This window comes from Helianthus annuus, chromosome 8 (genome assembly GCF_002127325.2).
Source record: "Helianthus annuus cultivar XRQ/B chromosome 8, HanXRQr2.0-SUNRISE, whole genome shotgun sequence".
Lineage (NCBI taxonomy): Eukaryota > Viridiplantae > Streptophyta > Magnoliopsida > Asterales > Asteraceae > Helianthus > Helianthus annuus.
In genome coordinates, this window is record NC_035440.2 from 114,235,610 (window position 1) to 114,254,554 (window position 18,945).

At 38.6% G+C, this 18,945-nt stretch overlaps 1 non-coding gene across 1 annotated transcript; it reads right to left on the bottom strand.

Annotated features, from left to right (window-relative positions):
- Positions 1-2,451: 2,451 nt before the first annotated feature.
- On the bottom strand, positions 2,452-2,553 carry LOC118481579. Its single transcript, XR_004865790.1, has one exon. It is a non-coding gene; the product is annotated as a small nucleolar RNA R71 (small nucleolar RNA).
- Positions 2,554-18,945: the final 16,392 nt, after the last annotated feature.

Here is an 18,945-nt window from a genome sequence, read left to right on the forward strand (position 1 = left end):
CGCAAATTTGTGAGTTCATGTCCCTCCTTTCACTGATTTCAATGTTTTGTTTTCAAAAACATCGAGGGGAAATACATGCTAAAACTATTGGTATGTTAGTTATGGAGTAGAAGATAACATGATCAATGTGCATAAGTAGGATGATAACATTAGTAACCATTAATCACATAGTGACCAAGGTGCAAAAGGTGTAGATCTATTGGGCTTGAGGCACGCCCCACTCCTAGTTGTTAACCATGGAGTGCTTTTGTGATCCCAAATGATAACAAAGTGTTCTCGGTTTGGTTGTTTACTTATGGTACATTATGTCAGGGGCTCGCTACCCACTGATAGATCCTTAACAGACTCCATGAATGAATCAGAACATACCATGATTACAAGATTTCATTTTCATGAATACTACGATTAAAGATTTCATTTTGATGAATACTACGATACCAAGATTTCATATTCATGAATACTACGATTACAGGATTTCATTTTCATGAATACTACGATTACAAGATTTCATTTTCATGAATACTACGATACCAATATTTCATATTCATGAATACTACGATTACAGGATTTCATTTTCATGAATACTACGATTACAAGATTTCATTTTCATGAATACTACGATTACCAGATTTCATTTTCATGAATACTACGATTACAAGATCTCGTTTTCATGAATACTATGATTACAAGATTTCATTTTCATGAATACTACGATTACATATGATAACAAAAACTGCATGAACTCGCTCAACTTTTGTTGACTTTTTAAAACTACATGTATTTCAGGAAACAAGTCTTGAGCCGGTGATACATGATTGGATGCAATGATTACCTCTCTTACGTCACACGCAACACGCTTCCGCAACTAGCAGGGTGTGACATAGATCCTGCAAGGACCTGGGTCAAATTTAGTAGGACCTCCTTCAGTACCCACTAGTATTGGATGGCGGGGGTCCAAACTCTTTATCCCCTCATATGTAAGCTACTATTAAAACTTTAACCAACTACTTAGGACTGTATCCCTCCTGACTCAGACTACTTAGGCGAGGCTAACGTCACCTTCAAAAGAGGGGCCTACCACATTACGCATTAGTAACTTAATTAATTATCTTTCAATAATCCAACCCTTTAGGATTGTATCCTTGCTGACTCAAACTACTGGGTTGAGGGTAACGTCACCTTCAAAAGAGTGGCCTACTACAATAACTAAGATAATCTCTTAAAAAGTGCAAAAGTGCGGAAATAATCAAAGGTTACACTAAACACGAGTCAGATCCAAGTGATTCATCTTGTCTATCTGTTTTTACTTTTATTTTTATTTTCAACATTTTTAGTTTTTATTTTCTAGTTTAAAACCTTTTTCTAAACTTTTGATTTGATTAGACATTGAGGATAAACCGGTACTAAAAGCTTTTGTGTCCTTGGACGACCTCGGTATCTTACCAACACTATACTACGCTCATGATGGGTGTACTTTCCCATATGTGTGTTTGGTGTTAGTAAAATATCGTGTTTTATATATTTAAAACTTGACTAACCTTTGAGTTTTTTGGCGCCGTTGCCGGGGACACAAGGATTTTAAGAAAGTTAGGAATCAACAGCCTAATCGTTTTTCTTATTTCTCTATATTTTTTTTAAGATTTTTCGTTAATTTTTCAGTTTCTGCAGAGCTCAGCACGGGCCATGCCTGGTCGGACACGGGCCATACCCAGCATTGTTACTGGCAGTTTTTATTTTCCGAGTTACAGAGAGTTGAGCACAGGGCTGTGTCGGTGCAACATGGGGCTGTGTCGAACTCCCCAGTAACATGGATCCGGAAAACAATCACTATATCTCCGACCATGTGCCGTGTTCACCAGAGCACGAGGCCATGGTGAAGCTTCTGACCAACATTCTTTTTGTTTTTTTGTAGGACTTGAAACCCAGGCGCCACATCTGAACTTTCCACGTAGTGTATGAGCTACAGTTCTAGTAGAGACATAAAAGAACCCCTAGACGAACCTGAACGCTTTCTAAGAAGAAGACTTAAAGCTAAAAACCAAGAGAAAGTGTCGGGGGACCCACTTCCAATGGCGGACCAACGTTCCCTCATGGATTACCTACGACCCACCGTAGGTAATCTCGGCGCCGCTATCAATGCACCAAATGTCAAAGCCAACGACTTCGAACTTCTGCCGCATTTGATACAAATGCTTTAAACTCCGCACCCTTCCATGGACTTGCGGACGATGATCCCCATCTACATATTACTAATTTCTTAGAAATATGTGATACCTTTCGGATCAATGGAGCATCAAATGACGCCATCCGCCTTCGAATGTTTCCATTCTCACTAAAGGACCGAGCTAAGGCTTGGCTTAATACCCTCCCAGTTGGCTCGGTAAACACCTGCGATGAACTAGCCCAAAAGTTTCTATATAAGTATTTCCCTCATACTAAAACGGCTAAATTAATGACTGAAATTAATACATATTCACAAGAGGATGGGCAATCCTTATATGAAACTTTGGAAAGGTTCAAGGAGCTACTAAGAAAGTGTCCTCATCAAGGTTTTGCGGTATGGCAACAAGTAACCACTTTCTATAATAGGTTGTTGCCACACACAAGACAAACACTTGACTCTAGCTCCGGGGGACTTTTAGGTAATCGTCGCCCAAATGAAATATATAATCAAATTGAGGAAATTGCTCAAACCAATTTTCAGTGGCACACTCCCCGAGGCAATAAATCTATTGCCCCGGGCGCCTATAAGGTTGATGAAAGCACTTCTTTACAAGCTCAAATCGAGGCCCTTTCTTCAAAAATCAAAAAACTAGAAATGGAAAAACGGCCTAGGTTATGGCTTGTGAGGGGTGTGGTAGGCAACATGAAAATTAGAGTTGTATGAAAGAAGTAGATAATCAAACAGAATCGGTAAACTACATTGATAATAGACCTAGGTTGTCGGGTCCTCCAACGGGTACCTACAACAAAGGATGGCGTAACCACCCTAACCTTGGTTGGAGAGAACCCGACAATAGTAGTAACCAACAAAATCTAAACCAACGAACAAACTTTCAACAACCAAGAAATGAGTCACAAAATTTCTCTCAACAACAAAAGGGGACGAGAAAAGCTTGAAGATACCGTATCTCGCCTCATCTCCGACAACGAAAAGAAAAACTCGGATCGATTTCAACAATTGGAATCGAATTTTAGAAATCAACAAGCTAGTATTCAAAACATTGAAAAAAATTAAATCAACTAGCTCAAAATTTCTCCGAGAGACCACAAGGCGCGTTACGAAGTAATACCGAAACCAACCCAAAGGCGCAAGTACATCTCATCACATTGAGAAACCGTACCGTGGGTCCCGAGAAAGCTCCATTGCCTCCAACTGAAAAGAGCCGATCTAGCCAAAATACAACTCCAACCACACCCCAATAAGAGATGGCTTCCCCACCAATTCAAGAGGCCACCAAGAATCCTCTGGTTCCGTACCACGGTCGGCTAATTCTCCAAAAGACCGACGAGTAATTCGCAAAGTTCAAAAATTTGTTAAAACAATTGCATGTTAATATTCCATTTATCGAAGTCCTAACTCAGATGCCTAAATATTCAAAATTTATAAGGAATTCCTCACTCATAAAAGGAAAATTGAATCGTTGTAATTAGTTAATTTAGGCGAAGCATGCTCCGCCTTGCTACTCAACAAACTCCCGTAAAAGAAGATTGACTCTGGAAGCTTCACAATTCCTTGTTCGATTGTGGAATCCCCCATTCGCAATGCTCTAGCCGACCTCGAGGCTGGCATCAACCTCATGCCCGCATCAATGTTCAACCGACTCGGCCTAGGGAAAACAAATCCTATAAAAATGAGTATACAACTCGCAGATAGGTCTGTCAAATATCCACAAGGTGTCGCTGAAAATCTATTGGTCAAAGTCGGCGAATTTGTCTTCCCGACCGACTTTGTCATACTAGATATGGAGGAAGATACCGAAGTACCACTCATCTTAGGAAGGCCATTCCTAGCTACGGCCCAAGGAGTGGTAGACACGAATGGTGGAAGACTAACATTGAAGATTGGGGACAAGGAAATGAAGTTTGGAGTTGAGAAAATAGTAGAAGACGACGACCCGGTGAATTACATGAAGGTCATAAACTCGAGTTTGGATGATGCCCTACGACAGTGCAACCCGGGATGCAAAAACATCCCACTTGGGTAACATATAACCAGGCTTTGGGTCTAGCCAAGGACCCTTATAAACGTGGCGTACCACAGAGGCATTCCGCGAAACTATCCTTAGTTTAGTTTAGATTAACTTTTATGTTTTCTAGTTTAGTTTTATTTTTCAGGAATAAAACACACTCGGGATGGTGAAGGATACTAAGGGAAACTTGAACCAGCACCCCATGTACAAAAACAGGGCCACCCGACAATTTTTCCTCATTACAGCAAGTTCAGCACGGGGCCGTGCTCAGCCAACATGCCCCGTGCTCAACCATCTGCAGAAAAATGCCCAGTTCAGGTAACTGGACACGGGGCGTGCTCGCTGAACACGCCCTCGTGCCCAGTCTTCTGTTTCTTTTTACCAGTTTCTATTACTGACGATCTGAACACGGGGCCGTGCCCGGACACCACGGGGCCGTGTCCAGACTCCCAGTAACATAAATGTTTGCTTTTTCACACCTTTTTACACATTTAATCAACCTAAAAACTTATTTTTGGGACACATTGAGGACAATGTGTAATTTAAGTGTGGGGGGAGGGGGTGCTAAAACCATGAATTTTGCAAGTCCTGATTACAAACCTTACACAAAACTCTATTTGAACCGCTTATCACCCCAATTTTTTTTTCCAAAAAAAAAATTCATTTTTTTTACTTGTCTAGGTTTAATTTGGGAAATTCAAATTCTAAAAACGGTTATATTTTTGCAAATTTACAACCGATAGCGTCATGATAAAAAGAACCAACATAAGAAAATTATGAAACGGCATGACAAACCTAGTTAAAATTTGATTATATATATTTGATCACATAAAAACCCATTTCCACAAAAAGTGAGTTTTGAGCCCTTATTGATCATACAAATATATATCTTTAAACTAAATGCTCATTTTTCATTTCTTGTGTGAATAGCCGCTTGGTTCTTACGACTCTAGAACTTGCCACGACGATACATTCCCGGTCCTTACCAACTTAAACCCGAGTAAGTAAATGATGGAGCCATTAGGACTAACCCATTTTTATTTCTACACCATTATTTTTCTTTTTTTACCACCTACCCAAAATCCCCCTAGTTAACCCCTTTGAGCCTAAACCTTTTCATTTCTTAACCCAAAACAAACACCTTTTCACCCACCAAAACCCTTTTTCATTTTAAACCCTTTATTTTAGTAACAAAAGCTCGGTTTTTCTTATGACTTCTTGAAAAAAATATGATGATGAAGCCAAAAGAAATAAACAAACAAGTTTTTAAAAAAGAACTTTGTTTGAAGAATTGCCTCATCAAAATAAAAAGTTACAAAAATAAAAAGTCTTACGAAAACCGACGTTTTTTTACGCCTTTCGCCCTTTTCTACTAACCACTAACCCAACCACCTACCTTTAACCCAAGCCGAACTCTTCCCCCAAAAGTCCTCTTGATGTTTACAAAGGTGTATAGTTAAAAAGGAGGAGGATTGATTGCTTCGCAGGCATATGGTAGGAGTAAGTTCCATGCTGCTCTCGAGTGTTGAGTGATCCCCCGTGAGGAATGTGAACTTGTATATAAATGGAATTTATTAAAAAAAGCATGTTATGCCCTAATAAGTAATTTGTCTTATGTAATGTTTTAAATAAATCATGACAAATAGGATTTTAAATAAAGAAAAATAAAACTTAATAAGGAATCTTGGAAATCCCGACACTCTCTTCTATCTGTTCCATTTGGGAGTGTAAAGCCACATTATAAAGAGTTTTGCTTGAGGACAAGCAAAGATTCAAGTGTGGGTGTATTTGATGTGCGCAAAATGCAATATATAAATTACATCAAATGTCGCATAAAACTAACCCTTTCTTAGTACTAATATTGGAAAAAGTGTGATTTTGTCTTCCTTTTGTATTTTCAGGATTAAATGAGCTCAAATGAACAAAAGAAGCAAAAAGGCAGCTAAATCTAACATAAATACAAGAAAAGGAACAAACGTGACATGCCCGACCCCCCGACAACATCTTCCCAAGCAAAAACAAGAAAACAGAAGGCTGAACACGCCCCGTGCTCAATGAGCACCGGGGTGTGCACAAGTGTCTGCAGAAAAGACAAAGTTGTAGAAGCTTCTATCACCCACCACGGGGGCGTGCCCAGCGGACACTGGGCCGTGGTCAACTCTAAGATTCGCAGAATCTAGGAAGATTTTGATAGTACAGATACGCTTCTGCACGCGGGGTTATGCCTAGTGGACACGGGGGTGTGGTCAAATAATGCAGACAAACTGCAATTAATGAAGAAAGAGAAGATGGGTGGACACGGGGTCATGCCCAATGGACACGGGGCCGTGTCCGGGCTTCTGTGCAGGCTATAAATAGGGGTGCTTGGCTCATTTGCAAACCATCCCTTGGCACACCACCCCTCTCACACTTCACCCACCCACCACCACCATCACAACCCACATCCACCACCATCATCCATCATCCATCATCCATCATAGAGTGTGTCAGTAATCTCGGGATCCAAGATTGATCGTATGTATTAGTGACTTTAATAACTAGTTTCTTATGTTGAAGGTGAATCTTCCTTATCATTTGTCCGTGGTGTCTTGGCGTTATTCTACTGTCTATATAAAATAAAAGATTTTCGCCATTCATATCTCCACGGTCTATATGGAGATATGTTGGCTACCTGGTCGGGGGTTAAGGGAATGGTTTGGTAAGAGTCTTGCCTTGTTCAGTGTATAGATCCTGCAAGGACCTGGGTCAAATTTAGTAGGACCTCCTTCAATACCCACTAGTATTGGATGGCGGGGGTCCAAATTCTTTGATCCCCTCATATGTAAGCTACTATTAAAACTTTAACCCGGCTACTTAGGACTATATCCTGCTGACTCAGACTACTTAGCCGAGGGTAACGTCACCTTCAAAAGAGGGGCCTACCACATTATGCATTAATAACTTAATTAATTATCTTTCAATAATCCAACCCTTTAGGATTGTATCCTTGCTAACTCCAACTACTAGGTTGAGGGTAACGTCACCTTCAAAAGAGGGGCCTACTACAATAACTAAGATAATCTCTTAAAAAGTGCAAAAGTGCGGAAATAATCAAAGGTTACACTAAACACGAGTCGGATCCAAGTGATTCATCTTGTCTATCTATTTTTACTTTTTTTTTATTTTCAGCATTTTTAGTTTTTATTTTCTAGTTTAAAACCTTTTTCGAAACTTTTGATTTGATTAAACGTTGAGGATAAACCGGTACTAATAGCTCTTGTGTCCTTGGACGACCTCGGTATCTTACCAACACTATACTACGTTCACGATGGGTGCACTTACCCATATGTGTGTTTGCTGTTAGTAAAATATCGTGTTTTATAAATTTAAATCTTGAATAACGTGTAAAAAGGGCTAAAAATATACATAGAAATCTATAACACCACACGCGCATCAGAAATCATCGAAACCATTTCTTCTGTTTTGTCAGAGAACCTCATTTATAAAATCTAGAGTACTCTTTCTCCAGATGGAGTACGACAATATATGTTATTTCATTTTATTATCTCATTGATTTCTATCAACTGCGAATGCCAGATTGTATGATAAAAGAACCATATGAGGATTGGTGTATCTTAGTGCGTCCCATAGATTGCTTCCATGCCTGATCAGTATGGAGGTTTAATGCATGGAGCCACTGAGATATCCCAATTGTCATATTGTACTAAATTCAGCTAATGGTATTCAAATAAGATATCAAATATAGAAATGTCTAAGTAAATATCACAAATTAAGGCATCCATGCATTCGTAAAGAAAATGTGTCATTTATATGACACGGGTATCGATAAATGAACTAAAGCCTGAGATTTAGAATATCTCTGTCACCTCTGTATATCTTTATTTGTCTTCTCCATAGAACTACCCTGTTTACCCCCTGAGAGGCAAGTAAAGTTAAGGTTAACATCCCGATTAGGGTGCATTTATTGTAAAAGCTCCATATCTATTAGTACCAACAGTAATGGAAGGATTGAAACCCCAATCAAATGAGTTGTAAGATAAAGGTTCATAAAGCCTAATTCATAATTCTGAGAGCTCTGGTATTACTAATTAAGAAACACGGTTCATTATGCTTATGCATTGATTACCATAACCCTGTTTAGGTAACGACTAGGAATTGCCATCAGCTGCCCAGGATCGTCGATTTGTTCGACTAACCATGAGGTTAACTATTCTTTAAAGATTGGATTAAGTAGCAGTTGGAATGACCATCTCACCCTATTTAAGTTCTCCTACAACTAATAGTTATTATATAAGCATCAAGGCTGCTCCTTGGGAGGCCTGTATGGGAGAAAATGTTAAACGATCGTTTGTTGAGCAGAAGTTGGGAAAGCACATTTATCAGGACCATAATTTTCCTTAGAAATGACGGATAAGGTTATACAAATCCGTAATCGTCTGAAAGCTGCCAGTGATCGGCAGAAACTCAATATTGACGAGGGTCGCAATTCTCTTAAGTTCTCAATAAGTAACAAGATCTAACAAATAGCACCACCCTGGAAAGGTATGCTACGTTTTGATGTATCCGGCAAGATAAGCTCTAGATATATAGGACCATTCGAGAAGATCGAATACGAAAAGATCAGTAGCCTATAAGCTAAAATATACCTTGGGAGCTTGGTGGAATTCACAATGTATTCTACACTTGTGATTTGAGGATATGTCTAGCTAATAAGTCGATAGCATTATCACATTGATGTGTAGATTAATGAAAAACTTATGGTTTGTTGAGAAACCAGTATTGAATAAGGATTGACAGGTTAAGAAGCTCCAAAAGAAAGCACATACTTATTGTATAGGTCAATTGGGATGCCTATAGAGGCCTCTATTATGCTGTGAAGTTAAGTCCATTACACGACAGAAAATACTCCCACTTGTTTCAGTAAATCTCGAGGTCGAGATTTCTTTTAAGGGGGTGAGGATTTAACACCTCGTAAAATCGTGCCCAATGATGTGTTGATACGTGTACTAAACCCTAATAAAGTCAAACGTTGACTATTAGGGACTAATTTTTGCGAAAAAACAAAAACTTTGAATGTTGAAGGACTGAAAGTATTAACATGCTTAAACTAAGCCTCTGAATAACAATACACAGTATTCATAATTATAATTGGGCCACTTGTTGATCGAAAGGAACCGTTTAGTAATTAATTAAAAGTTTGTGAAACGAAGGGTTAAAAGCGTCAACATGTTAATTCTTACCTCTGAGTGACCTTTTAACGAACCGAGATCTTCATGATATTTGATTATACTCTCGGGAGTGCCTAATATTGGCCATCTAAGGCTATTATTCCGATAAGTGATATTACGCGCAAGTTTGCAAGTTAGAAGGGTTAAAAGCGCCAACATGTTTAATTATACCTCAGAATGACCTTTTAACAAACCCGAAGCATCTTAATGTTCGATAATACTCTGGGGAATGCCCAAAATGGAAAACATAGGGCTTTGACGCAATAAAACGATAATACGCGCAAGTTTGCGCGTTAAAGGGACCAAAAGCGTCAACTTCTAAAACTACACCTTAGAATGAACATTTAAGCAAAATAGAAACTCCGCGATGTTCCTTCATATTCTCGAAAGTATTTAATACCGGCCATATAAGACTTTTATGCCGTTTCGTGATAATGCGCGTGATTTCGCAAAATTAAGGGGTTAAAAGCGTCAACGCGCAAAACTACACTTTAGGGTGATCTTTTAGAAGAACCGGAAACTCTGTTAATCTCAGTCATATCCCCGGATATGCCTAATATGAGCCATTTAAGGCTTTGATGCCATTAGATGATAATACGCACACCTTTGTGCGACAAAGGGACTAAAAGCGACGACAAGTGAAACTATGCCTTAGATAGGCCTTTTGAAAGAAACAGAAACTTTAGAATAATCATTTTAACTCCTGAATGTGCCGAAGGATGACCGTTAGAGGTTTTGTACCATGTATTAACATATTATGAGAAATTAGAAATTTAGGTGCCAAAAGTGTCAATATAATAAAAGAAGCGCAAAAGTAATGAGGGGGCTGTTTTTGACAAGAGATGAAACTGGTGCCTACCTAAGCTTGCCTTCGTGGACTGCTAGGCTGCATATCAGCAGAACAAATTGCATTTAAATCGTCGGTTCGCTTGATACTCGATCATCATTCCTAATTAAAATAACTAAATCAATTGAAGGACCAAATCTACCAATCAGCTAAAGCTGATTTCTTGTTGGCTTGGCTGACCCTTGTCACGGGTCATGACCCAGGTCTGGCCTGCACTCATGGGCCAGCAAGCTGCATATTAGTAGAAACATAATAATATTGTGTTATCTGTTATTACATTGCAAGATCTCCAAGACATTAGAAGCTGAATAAAGAAGTCAGGGGTCAAAGCTGTATCTGGACCCGGCCTGCCCTCACGGGCTACGACAGAATTAGGCCAGAGCCTACGCGGGCCGTGAAGACTGCAAAACCTACAGATTATCTTCTTTGTTGCTAGTTTTCCCTTCTTGTTTCTCCACAAAACCATTAATCAAACCTATTGGCATGTTATACTGATTTTACAACTGGTTTTACACTTGTAATGATCTCAAAATGATCCTAGACACATGGCATCATCCAAACAAATCTAAAAATCTATAAATAGGCCATGGTATTCACTTGAACAACTTGCATCATTTTTCATTCTTGATATCTCTCTCAAATCTGGAGGATCCTGATCATTTTGGAACCTCCTCTGAGTTTATTTCAGTCCCTAGGACCTTATGTAAGTGTCCTTTCATAAAAAGTTTATCTTATTTGGAGTAAATTACGTTTTTGGCCCCTGTGGTTATATCACTTTTACTATATTAGCCCAAAATAAGAATTTTTAACATATCTGCCCCCATGGTCTCTATAATTAACCATTTTGGCCCCTAAGTCTAGAGATCATGGGGGGCAAAATGGTTAGTTATAGAGACTATGGGGGCCAAAATGGTTAGACTTAGGGGCCAAAATGGTTAGTTATAGAGACCATGGGGGCAGATATGTTAAAAATTCTTATTTTGGGCTCATATAGTAAAAGTGATATAACCACAGGGGCCAAAAACGTAATTTACTCTTTTATTTGGCTTAAAAAGCCGAAAAGTCAAGCATTTACGAACATGGCTATGAGATCGTAATTAGGTAGGTGTTAAACCCTCAAAAGGGCACCTCCTAAGAATCACGTTTGCTTGGCCAATTGACGAGTCAACGTAATATTGTTTTAAAAAGTCAACGGGTCTTTTTTCGAAATAATTGTGATATGAGTTTAGAAATGTTCTAAAATACGTTTTATCACTTAAACAACTTGGTAATAATTATTAGAACATGTGTAAACATGTTCGGCTCGTCAATTCCAGTTTTAGGGTCGGTTCGCAACCAAAAGTCGCAAAGTTTGACTTGTACGTTGACTTTCGATTATGAACCGAATTAGATTAGTTTGCTACTGATTTTAGGTTCCGTTATGATCTAATTTAATGTAGCATAACCCTATAAGGTTATATTATATGATCATATTAGAAATCTGAGTTATTTGCTTGTTTCCGTTATTATACTTAATTTTGACTATTATGCCCTTATAGCTAAAAAATGAGATTTTTGAATATATGGTCATATAGATAAATTAGTTACTGATATATAAACATGTCAAAATTATTTTGACATAATTTTCTGGTCTCAAAACGAAGTTATGCAAGATATCGTAAAATTGAACTTTTTATTAATTAAACTACGCTTTTATGCAAAAATCATGTTTAGACCCAAATTTTGACACCAAACTCATTACCTACTGTTATGATATTATTTTTAGGGATTTTTGAAATATTGGGTCAGATTATATACTGACCATGACTTAGAGTTCTTGTATAAATTCGATAATTGACGATAATGCCCTTTTTGTTAAATAAAATGAGATTTACATATGATTAACATGCCAAACCTTTTCCTACTGATTTTATATGAAAAATAAAATATTTTAAACATTCAAGGCTGATCAAAATCTCAGAATTTCATAAACATCGCAAATATCGTCAATTGGCGAATTTTACGCTAATTAGGTGCATAGTGTGGTTTAAAACTATATTTAGCACCCCAAGACTTGTTACCTACTGAATTTATAAATAATTTATAATAATTTTACAGTAGGTATAAGTCATGAACTCAGACTTTCAATTTTGTCCCTAAAAACATATGTGAAATGACCAAAATGCCCCTACGGTGCATAGTATGGCCATAAATGGTAAACCACACATATGTATGATATCTTACTGATTTAACATTGTAAAAAAATACTTTTACAGAATATTTTAGACCAAAACATCAGTTTATGTTTAAACTTCTTTTATAAATCTTAAAATGACCGAAATGCCCTTACAAGACGTAATTAAGTTTTAAAATCTTTTTGGGCATAATTTTGATATCCTACTGATATCATATCATATTTAAAGCATAATAACTTATGGAACTTGTGCATGACTTGTAACAACTCTCACTAAAATCAAATACTTAGTATGTTAATTATCTAATAAGAAAACCCTAATTGAGAAACCCAAGTAATTCTGCATAAACCCTAAAATTTCCGGAACAATTGGAATTAGGATCAGGGCCCCTAAAACTCAAGGGGGGTAAACCCTAATTGATAATTATCCTTCGAATTCATTGTCTAAATAGAATTTTCGTCGTACGTCAACTCAGCAGAGCTACCCAGGTGACAAGCCTACCCTAGGCTAGGTGGACCTGCCCCGCGACACGCGACAGGTGTCGTGGATTCTTCCGCGACACGCAGGAGGTGCACATTTTGGGTATAAATAGGGGGCCTTGGGACTTGAATTCTGACACCTGTTCGACGTTAAAATTCAATATATACTACGAGATATTAGCTGTTTACTACGAAACACACCCTGCACGGAACGCTGCCGCAACAAACAGGGTAATAACTCGATCGCTATTACGATACAACGTTCGATCGATTGAAACTATCCAACGATTGTTTGAGTGCTGCTCAAATTGGGTTTATACTTTGTTATTCATCGTGATTTCGACAGGATGTTTGAGTGCTGCCCGAATTCGGGCTATACTCTGTCATTCGTTGTGAATCCGTTGGATATTTAAGTATTGCACTTTGTCAATTGTTGTGAGGGTTTAATCTCGTGAATTGTCGTAACTGCTGTATTAGTTACTAACCCAGTTTGTGTGCATTGTTATTTAAATTAGGTTAAACAAGGCTAATCAGTAGGCTTATACACTGCTCGTTAAATCTGCAATGTGAGTCATTCTCTTTTTATCAATTGTTTTACAAAACTCCAAATTATTTTCAAAGTTATAATTACAGGGATTAAGTCTTTGTAGTACAAGAGGAAGACATACCTAAAACTGCTTTTAGAACTAGGTATGGTCATTATGAGTTTACAGTCATGCCCTTCGGATTAATGAATGCACCCGCAACATTCATGGACATGATGAATCGGATCTGTAAACCATATTTGGATAAATTTGTAATTGTCTTTATTGATGATATACTTATTTATTCAAAAAATCAGGAAGAACATTGTAAACACCTACATGCACTCTTAACTTTGTTAAGAAAAGAAAAGCTTTACGTCAAATTCTCGAAGTGTGAATTTTGGCTGCAAGAAGTGTAATTCTTAGGTCATGTGGTGAATCACGAAGGTATCCATGTAGATCCTGCTAAAGTAGAAGCAATCACAAAATGCAAAGTTTCACAAACAGCTATGGAAATCAGAAGTTTTTTAGGTTTAGCTGGATACTACAGACGATTTATTAAAGATTTTTCTAAGATAGTTGTACCCTTGACTAAGCTGACCTGTAAAACAGTTAAGTTTGAATGGGGACCCAGACAAGAAGAAACTTTTAAGATATTAAAGCAAAAGTTGACAAATGCTCCAATTTTAGCTTTGCCAGAAGGAACTGAAGATTTTGAAGTATATTGTGATGCTTCAAAATTAGGATTTGGATGTGTACTAATGCAACGCAAGAAGGTAATTGCGTATCCCTCCAGACAATTGAAAAAGCATGAGGAAAACTATACGACTCATGACTTAGAGTTAGGAGCTATAATTTTTGCCCTTAAGATTTGGAGACATTATCTGTACGGAAGTAAGTTTACTGTTTATACAAATCACAAAAGCTTAAGGTACATATTTGGGCAAAAATAATTGAATATGAGGCAAAGGAGATGGATGGAAATCCTAAGTGATTATGACTATGATATTCGGTATCACGAAGGAAAGGCAAACGTAGTTGCAGATGCCTTAAGTCGAAAGTATCATGAGAAGCAACGACGAGTTTGTATGCTTAGATTAAATCTGCAAATTGATTTAATGGAGCAATTGAAGAAAGTTCAGGAAACAGCAATCGAAGACGATGCTGAAGGAATGAAAGGATATATAAAGGAACTGGAACAAGGAAGTGATGGAATTTGGAGATTCCATAAGAAACGAATTTGGGTACCTAAGCAAGGAGAATTAAGAAATAAGATTTTAGAGGAAGCCCATAAATCTAGGTATACCATGCACCCAGGTAACAATAAGATGTACCAAGATTTAAGAAATAATTTCTGGTGGATAGGTATGAAAAAGGATATAGCTGAATATGTATCTAAGTGTCTAACCTGTTCACAAGTAAAAGCAGAACATCAAAAACCTTCAGGACTACTACAACAATTAGAAATGCCGGTATGGAAATGGGAACTCATAACAATGGATTTTGTTACCAAGTTTCCCAAAACCAGAAAAGGTAATGATTCGATTTGGGTAATTGTGGATCGATTAACCAAATCAGCTCACTTTCTACCCATGAAAGAAACCTTTAGCATGGAAAGGTTAGCAAAGTTGTACGTAGACGAAGTAATATCCTTACATGGAGTTCCACTCTCCATTGTATCGGATAGGGATAGTCATTTCACTTCCCATTTCTGGACTACCTTCCAGGAAGCAATGGGAACTCGACTAAATTTAAGTACAGCATATCATCCACAAACAGACGGAGAAAGCGAAAGGACAATATAAACCCTGGAAGACATGCTCCGAGCATGTGTAATAGATTTTGGTGGTAACTGGGATAACCACTTACACTTGATTGAATTCTCCTATAACAATAGTTATCATTCAAGCATTGAAGCTGCCCCATTCGAAGCACTGTACGGACACAAGTGCAGAACTCCCGTTTGTTGGGCAGAAATAGGAGAAAGTTAATTATCAGGTCCTGAAATTGTGCAAGAAACCACTGACAAGATAACTCAGATTAAGGAAAGACTGAAAACGGCTCGAGATCGTCAGAAGAGCTATGCAGACAATCGCCGCAAACCGTTAGAATTTCAAATCGGAGACAAACTACTCTTGAAAGTTTCTCCTTTGAAAGGAGTAGTACGATTCGGTAAGAAAGGAAAACTGAGTCCAAGGTACGTAGGACCATTTCCAGTAATTCAACGAATAGGACAAGTAGCTTATCGTCTACAACTACCAGAAGAACTAGCTGGAGTACATGATGTGTTTCATGTATCCAACCTCAAGAAATGTTTATCAGACGAATCCCTGGTAGTACCTCTTCAAGATGTAGAGGTAAATGAATAGTTAAAATTTGTAGAAAAACCACTACAGATAGAAGATAGGAAAGTTAAATTTCTCAAGCACAAAAGACTAGTGCTAGTCAAAGTCAAATGGGATTCAAAGAGAGGACCAGAATACACTTGGGAACTGGAATTAGAAATAAAGCGGAAATACCCTCATCTATTCCAATAAATCTCGAGGACGAGATTTTTACTAAGGTGGGGAGGATGTAACAACTCTCACTAAAATCAAATACTTAGTATGTTAATTTTCTAATAAGAAAACCCTAATTGAGAAACCCAAGTAATTCTGCATAAACCCTAAAATTTCCGGAACAATTGGAATTAGGATTAGGGCCCCTAAAACTCAAGGGGGGGTAAACCCTAATTGATAATTATCCTTCGAATTCGTTGTCTAAATAGAATTTTCGTTGTACGTCAACTCAGCAGAGCTACGCAGGTGACAAGCCTACCCTAGGCTAGGTGGACTGCCCCGCGACACGCGACAGGTGTCGTGGATTCTCCCGCGACACGCGGGAGGTGCACATTTTGGGTATAAATAGGGGGCCTTGGGACTTGAATTCAGACACCTGTTCGACGTTAAAATTCAATATATACTACGAGATATTAGCTGTTTACTACGAAATACACACTGCACGGAACGCTGCCGCAACAAATAGGGTAATAACTCGATCGCTATTACGATACAACGTCCGATCGATTGAAACTATCCAACGATTGTTTGAGTGCTGCTCAAATTGGGTTTATACTTTGTTATTCATCGTGATTTTGACAGGATGTTTGAGTGCTGCCCGAATTCGGGCTATACTCTGTCATTCGTTGTGAATCCATTGGATATTTAAGTATTGCACTTTGTCAATTGTTGTGAGGGTTTAATCTCGTGAATTGTCGTAACTGCTGTATTAGTTACTAACCCAGTTTGTGTGCATTGTTAGGTTAAACAAGGCTAATCTGTAGGCTTATACACTGCTCGTTAAATCTGCAATGTGAGTCATTCTTTTTTTATCAATTGTTTTACAAAACTCCAAATTATTTTCAAAGTTATAATTTCAGGGATTAAGTCTTTGTAGTCGTTGTCACACCCCCAAAACCCACACGCGGAGTACCACCGCTTGGGAGCGTGACGTGACCAGGATCAAGCCATCAATCATATCAAACATAGCATTTAATAATAATAAAAGTCATTAAAGTAGTTCATCATGACATGATTGATGTTTCAAAACCAAGCATTGTTAAGTAGCGGAAGCATTGTTGTAAACCCAAGTTAAAAATACTGAAATGTCATAAGTGTCTAACAAAGCAATACGATCCTTGTCCACAACGACCGGCTCCTCTTTGTGCAAGCTCCATGTACCTAACGATCTGCAAGGCATGTAACAGAATGATCAACAAACTAGTTGAGCGAGTTCACAGTAAGTAAATGCGTAACAGTAAGTAACGGGTGGCTCTACTGGGCCGATAGTAAGTTATACTGGTGGGGGCTTCCCATGTGATGTGACCACTAGACTATTCGTATCAACTACTCGTATCATCCCTGTTCTTCTTCCGAGAACAGTAGCGCGTATGGGGTGTACGTAGGTTTTACGCACGTATCCTTCACAACCGAGGATAGGAGACGCGGGGGTGTACGTGGGTTTCACGTACGTATCCTTTGTACCGAGGATAGAAGTAAGTAATGCGTACACGTAGGTTTTACGTGCGTGCCTGACATCCGAGGCAGTAATTGGCATATGACCACGTAGGTGTTATTCTAACCTACGGAACCGTCCTGACATCCGAGGATCATGGTAGGTGATAGTCTAGGAAAAGTATATGTACGTTCTTAGTCAATGGTAACCCTTATCCCATGCCTTAGTAGGAGTGTGAACTCACCTGGGTTTGCTCGGCAGACAGTAAAATGCTCAAGTATACAAGTAAAGAATCAACCACGTCCTATCATGGTTACTTATGCAAGTTAGGTTCGTACTCAACTATTGCACGTATAAGTTACACGTATATTTACACATATAATCATGGCAAGAATCACGTATACAGTTCAGTACATAGATCCAATCACGTAACAGTTATAAGTTCAATCATTTGGCCCAATAGATTGGGCCTGTGACAATGTATGCCCAAAACAGTGTACGTGTATGTTGGTCTCGAGTCGCAACTGGGATTACGAGTCGCAACTAATGATCTCGAGTCGCAACCGGGTTACGAGTCGCAACAGGTGGTCTCGGTTCGTCATGGTCTGGTTACGAGTCGCAACCGGACTCGCAACCGTGGTCTCGGCTTGTGCTGTTGTGGTCTCGAGTGGGGTTCCGACTCGCAATGAGTGATACCGAGTCGCAACCGTGTGTGTAACTGGTTTCCATAATTCCTGTAATCAATCCTTCCGAGATTCTAGCAAACAACTTAGGCAGTTTCGGAAATCAGATCAAACAATGATTATTCAACATTCAATCATATTCATAATATCTTCAAATCATCACCATTTAGCATGTTCATAACAGCATCAAATCAATAATCGGATTATCAACCAACTCTAAACCGAATCCTAATCGTATCATCATCCTAGCATGCACCCTAATTCTTTAATCACAGCCGGTTATCAAACAACATCCGGACCAATTCAATTCGATGATCATGCAGCCGGTTCACAATCATAATAACTATTATCATAAACAACATAACAAGAATCCTTCGGGTATCAAGCAATTATCAACATACAAACAATAACACACAACCAATAACATAATCACTAACCGGATTAAAGAAGGAAAAGAGGGTGATTCCGAGTAGGGGTGTTCTTGCCGTCGAGTTCCAAGCGACCGAGAGAGAGAGAAAGAGTCTAGGGTTGTGTGTGTGTGGTGGTGTTTGTAACAAAATGAGAAAAATAACCAAGTCCCTAAGGTGTTTACACGGTAGAGGGGTGGGCCGAGCCCAACTCGGCTGCCTAATGGATCCGATTTCAAAGTGTGGCCCAAACGGGCTTGTGTGGCCGGTTTGTGTAGTTTGGGCTCGTGCAACACATAACATACATACGCACATAACAAATATTCATTTAAAATCATATAATTCAGTTCTCATAAGCACGTAACGTTACATCAAAGCAAGTCTAAAGTTCGAGTTGTCACATTATCCCCAACTAAT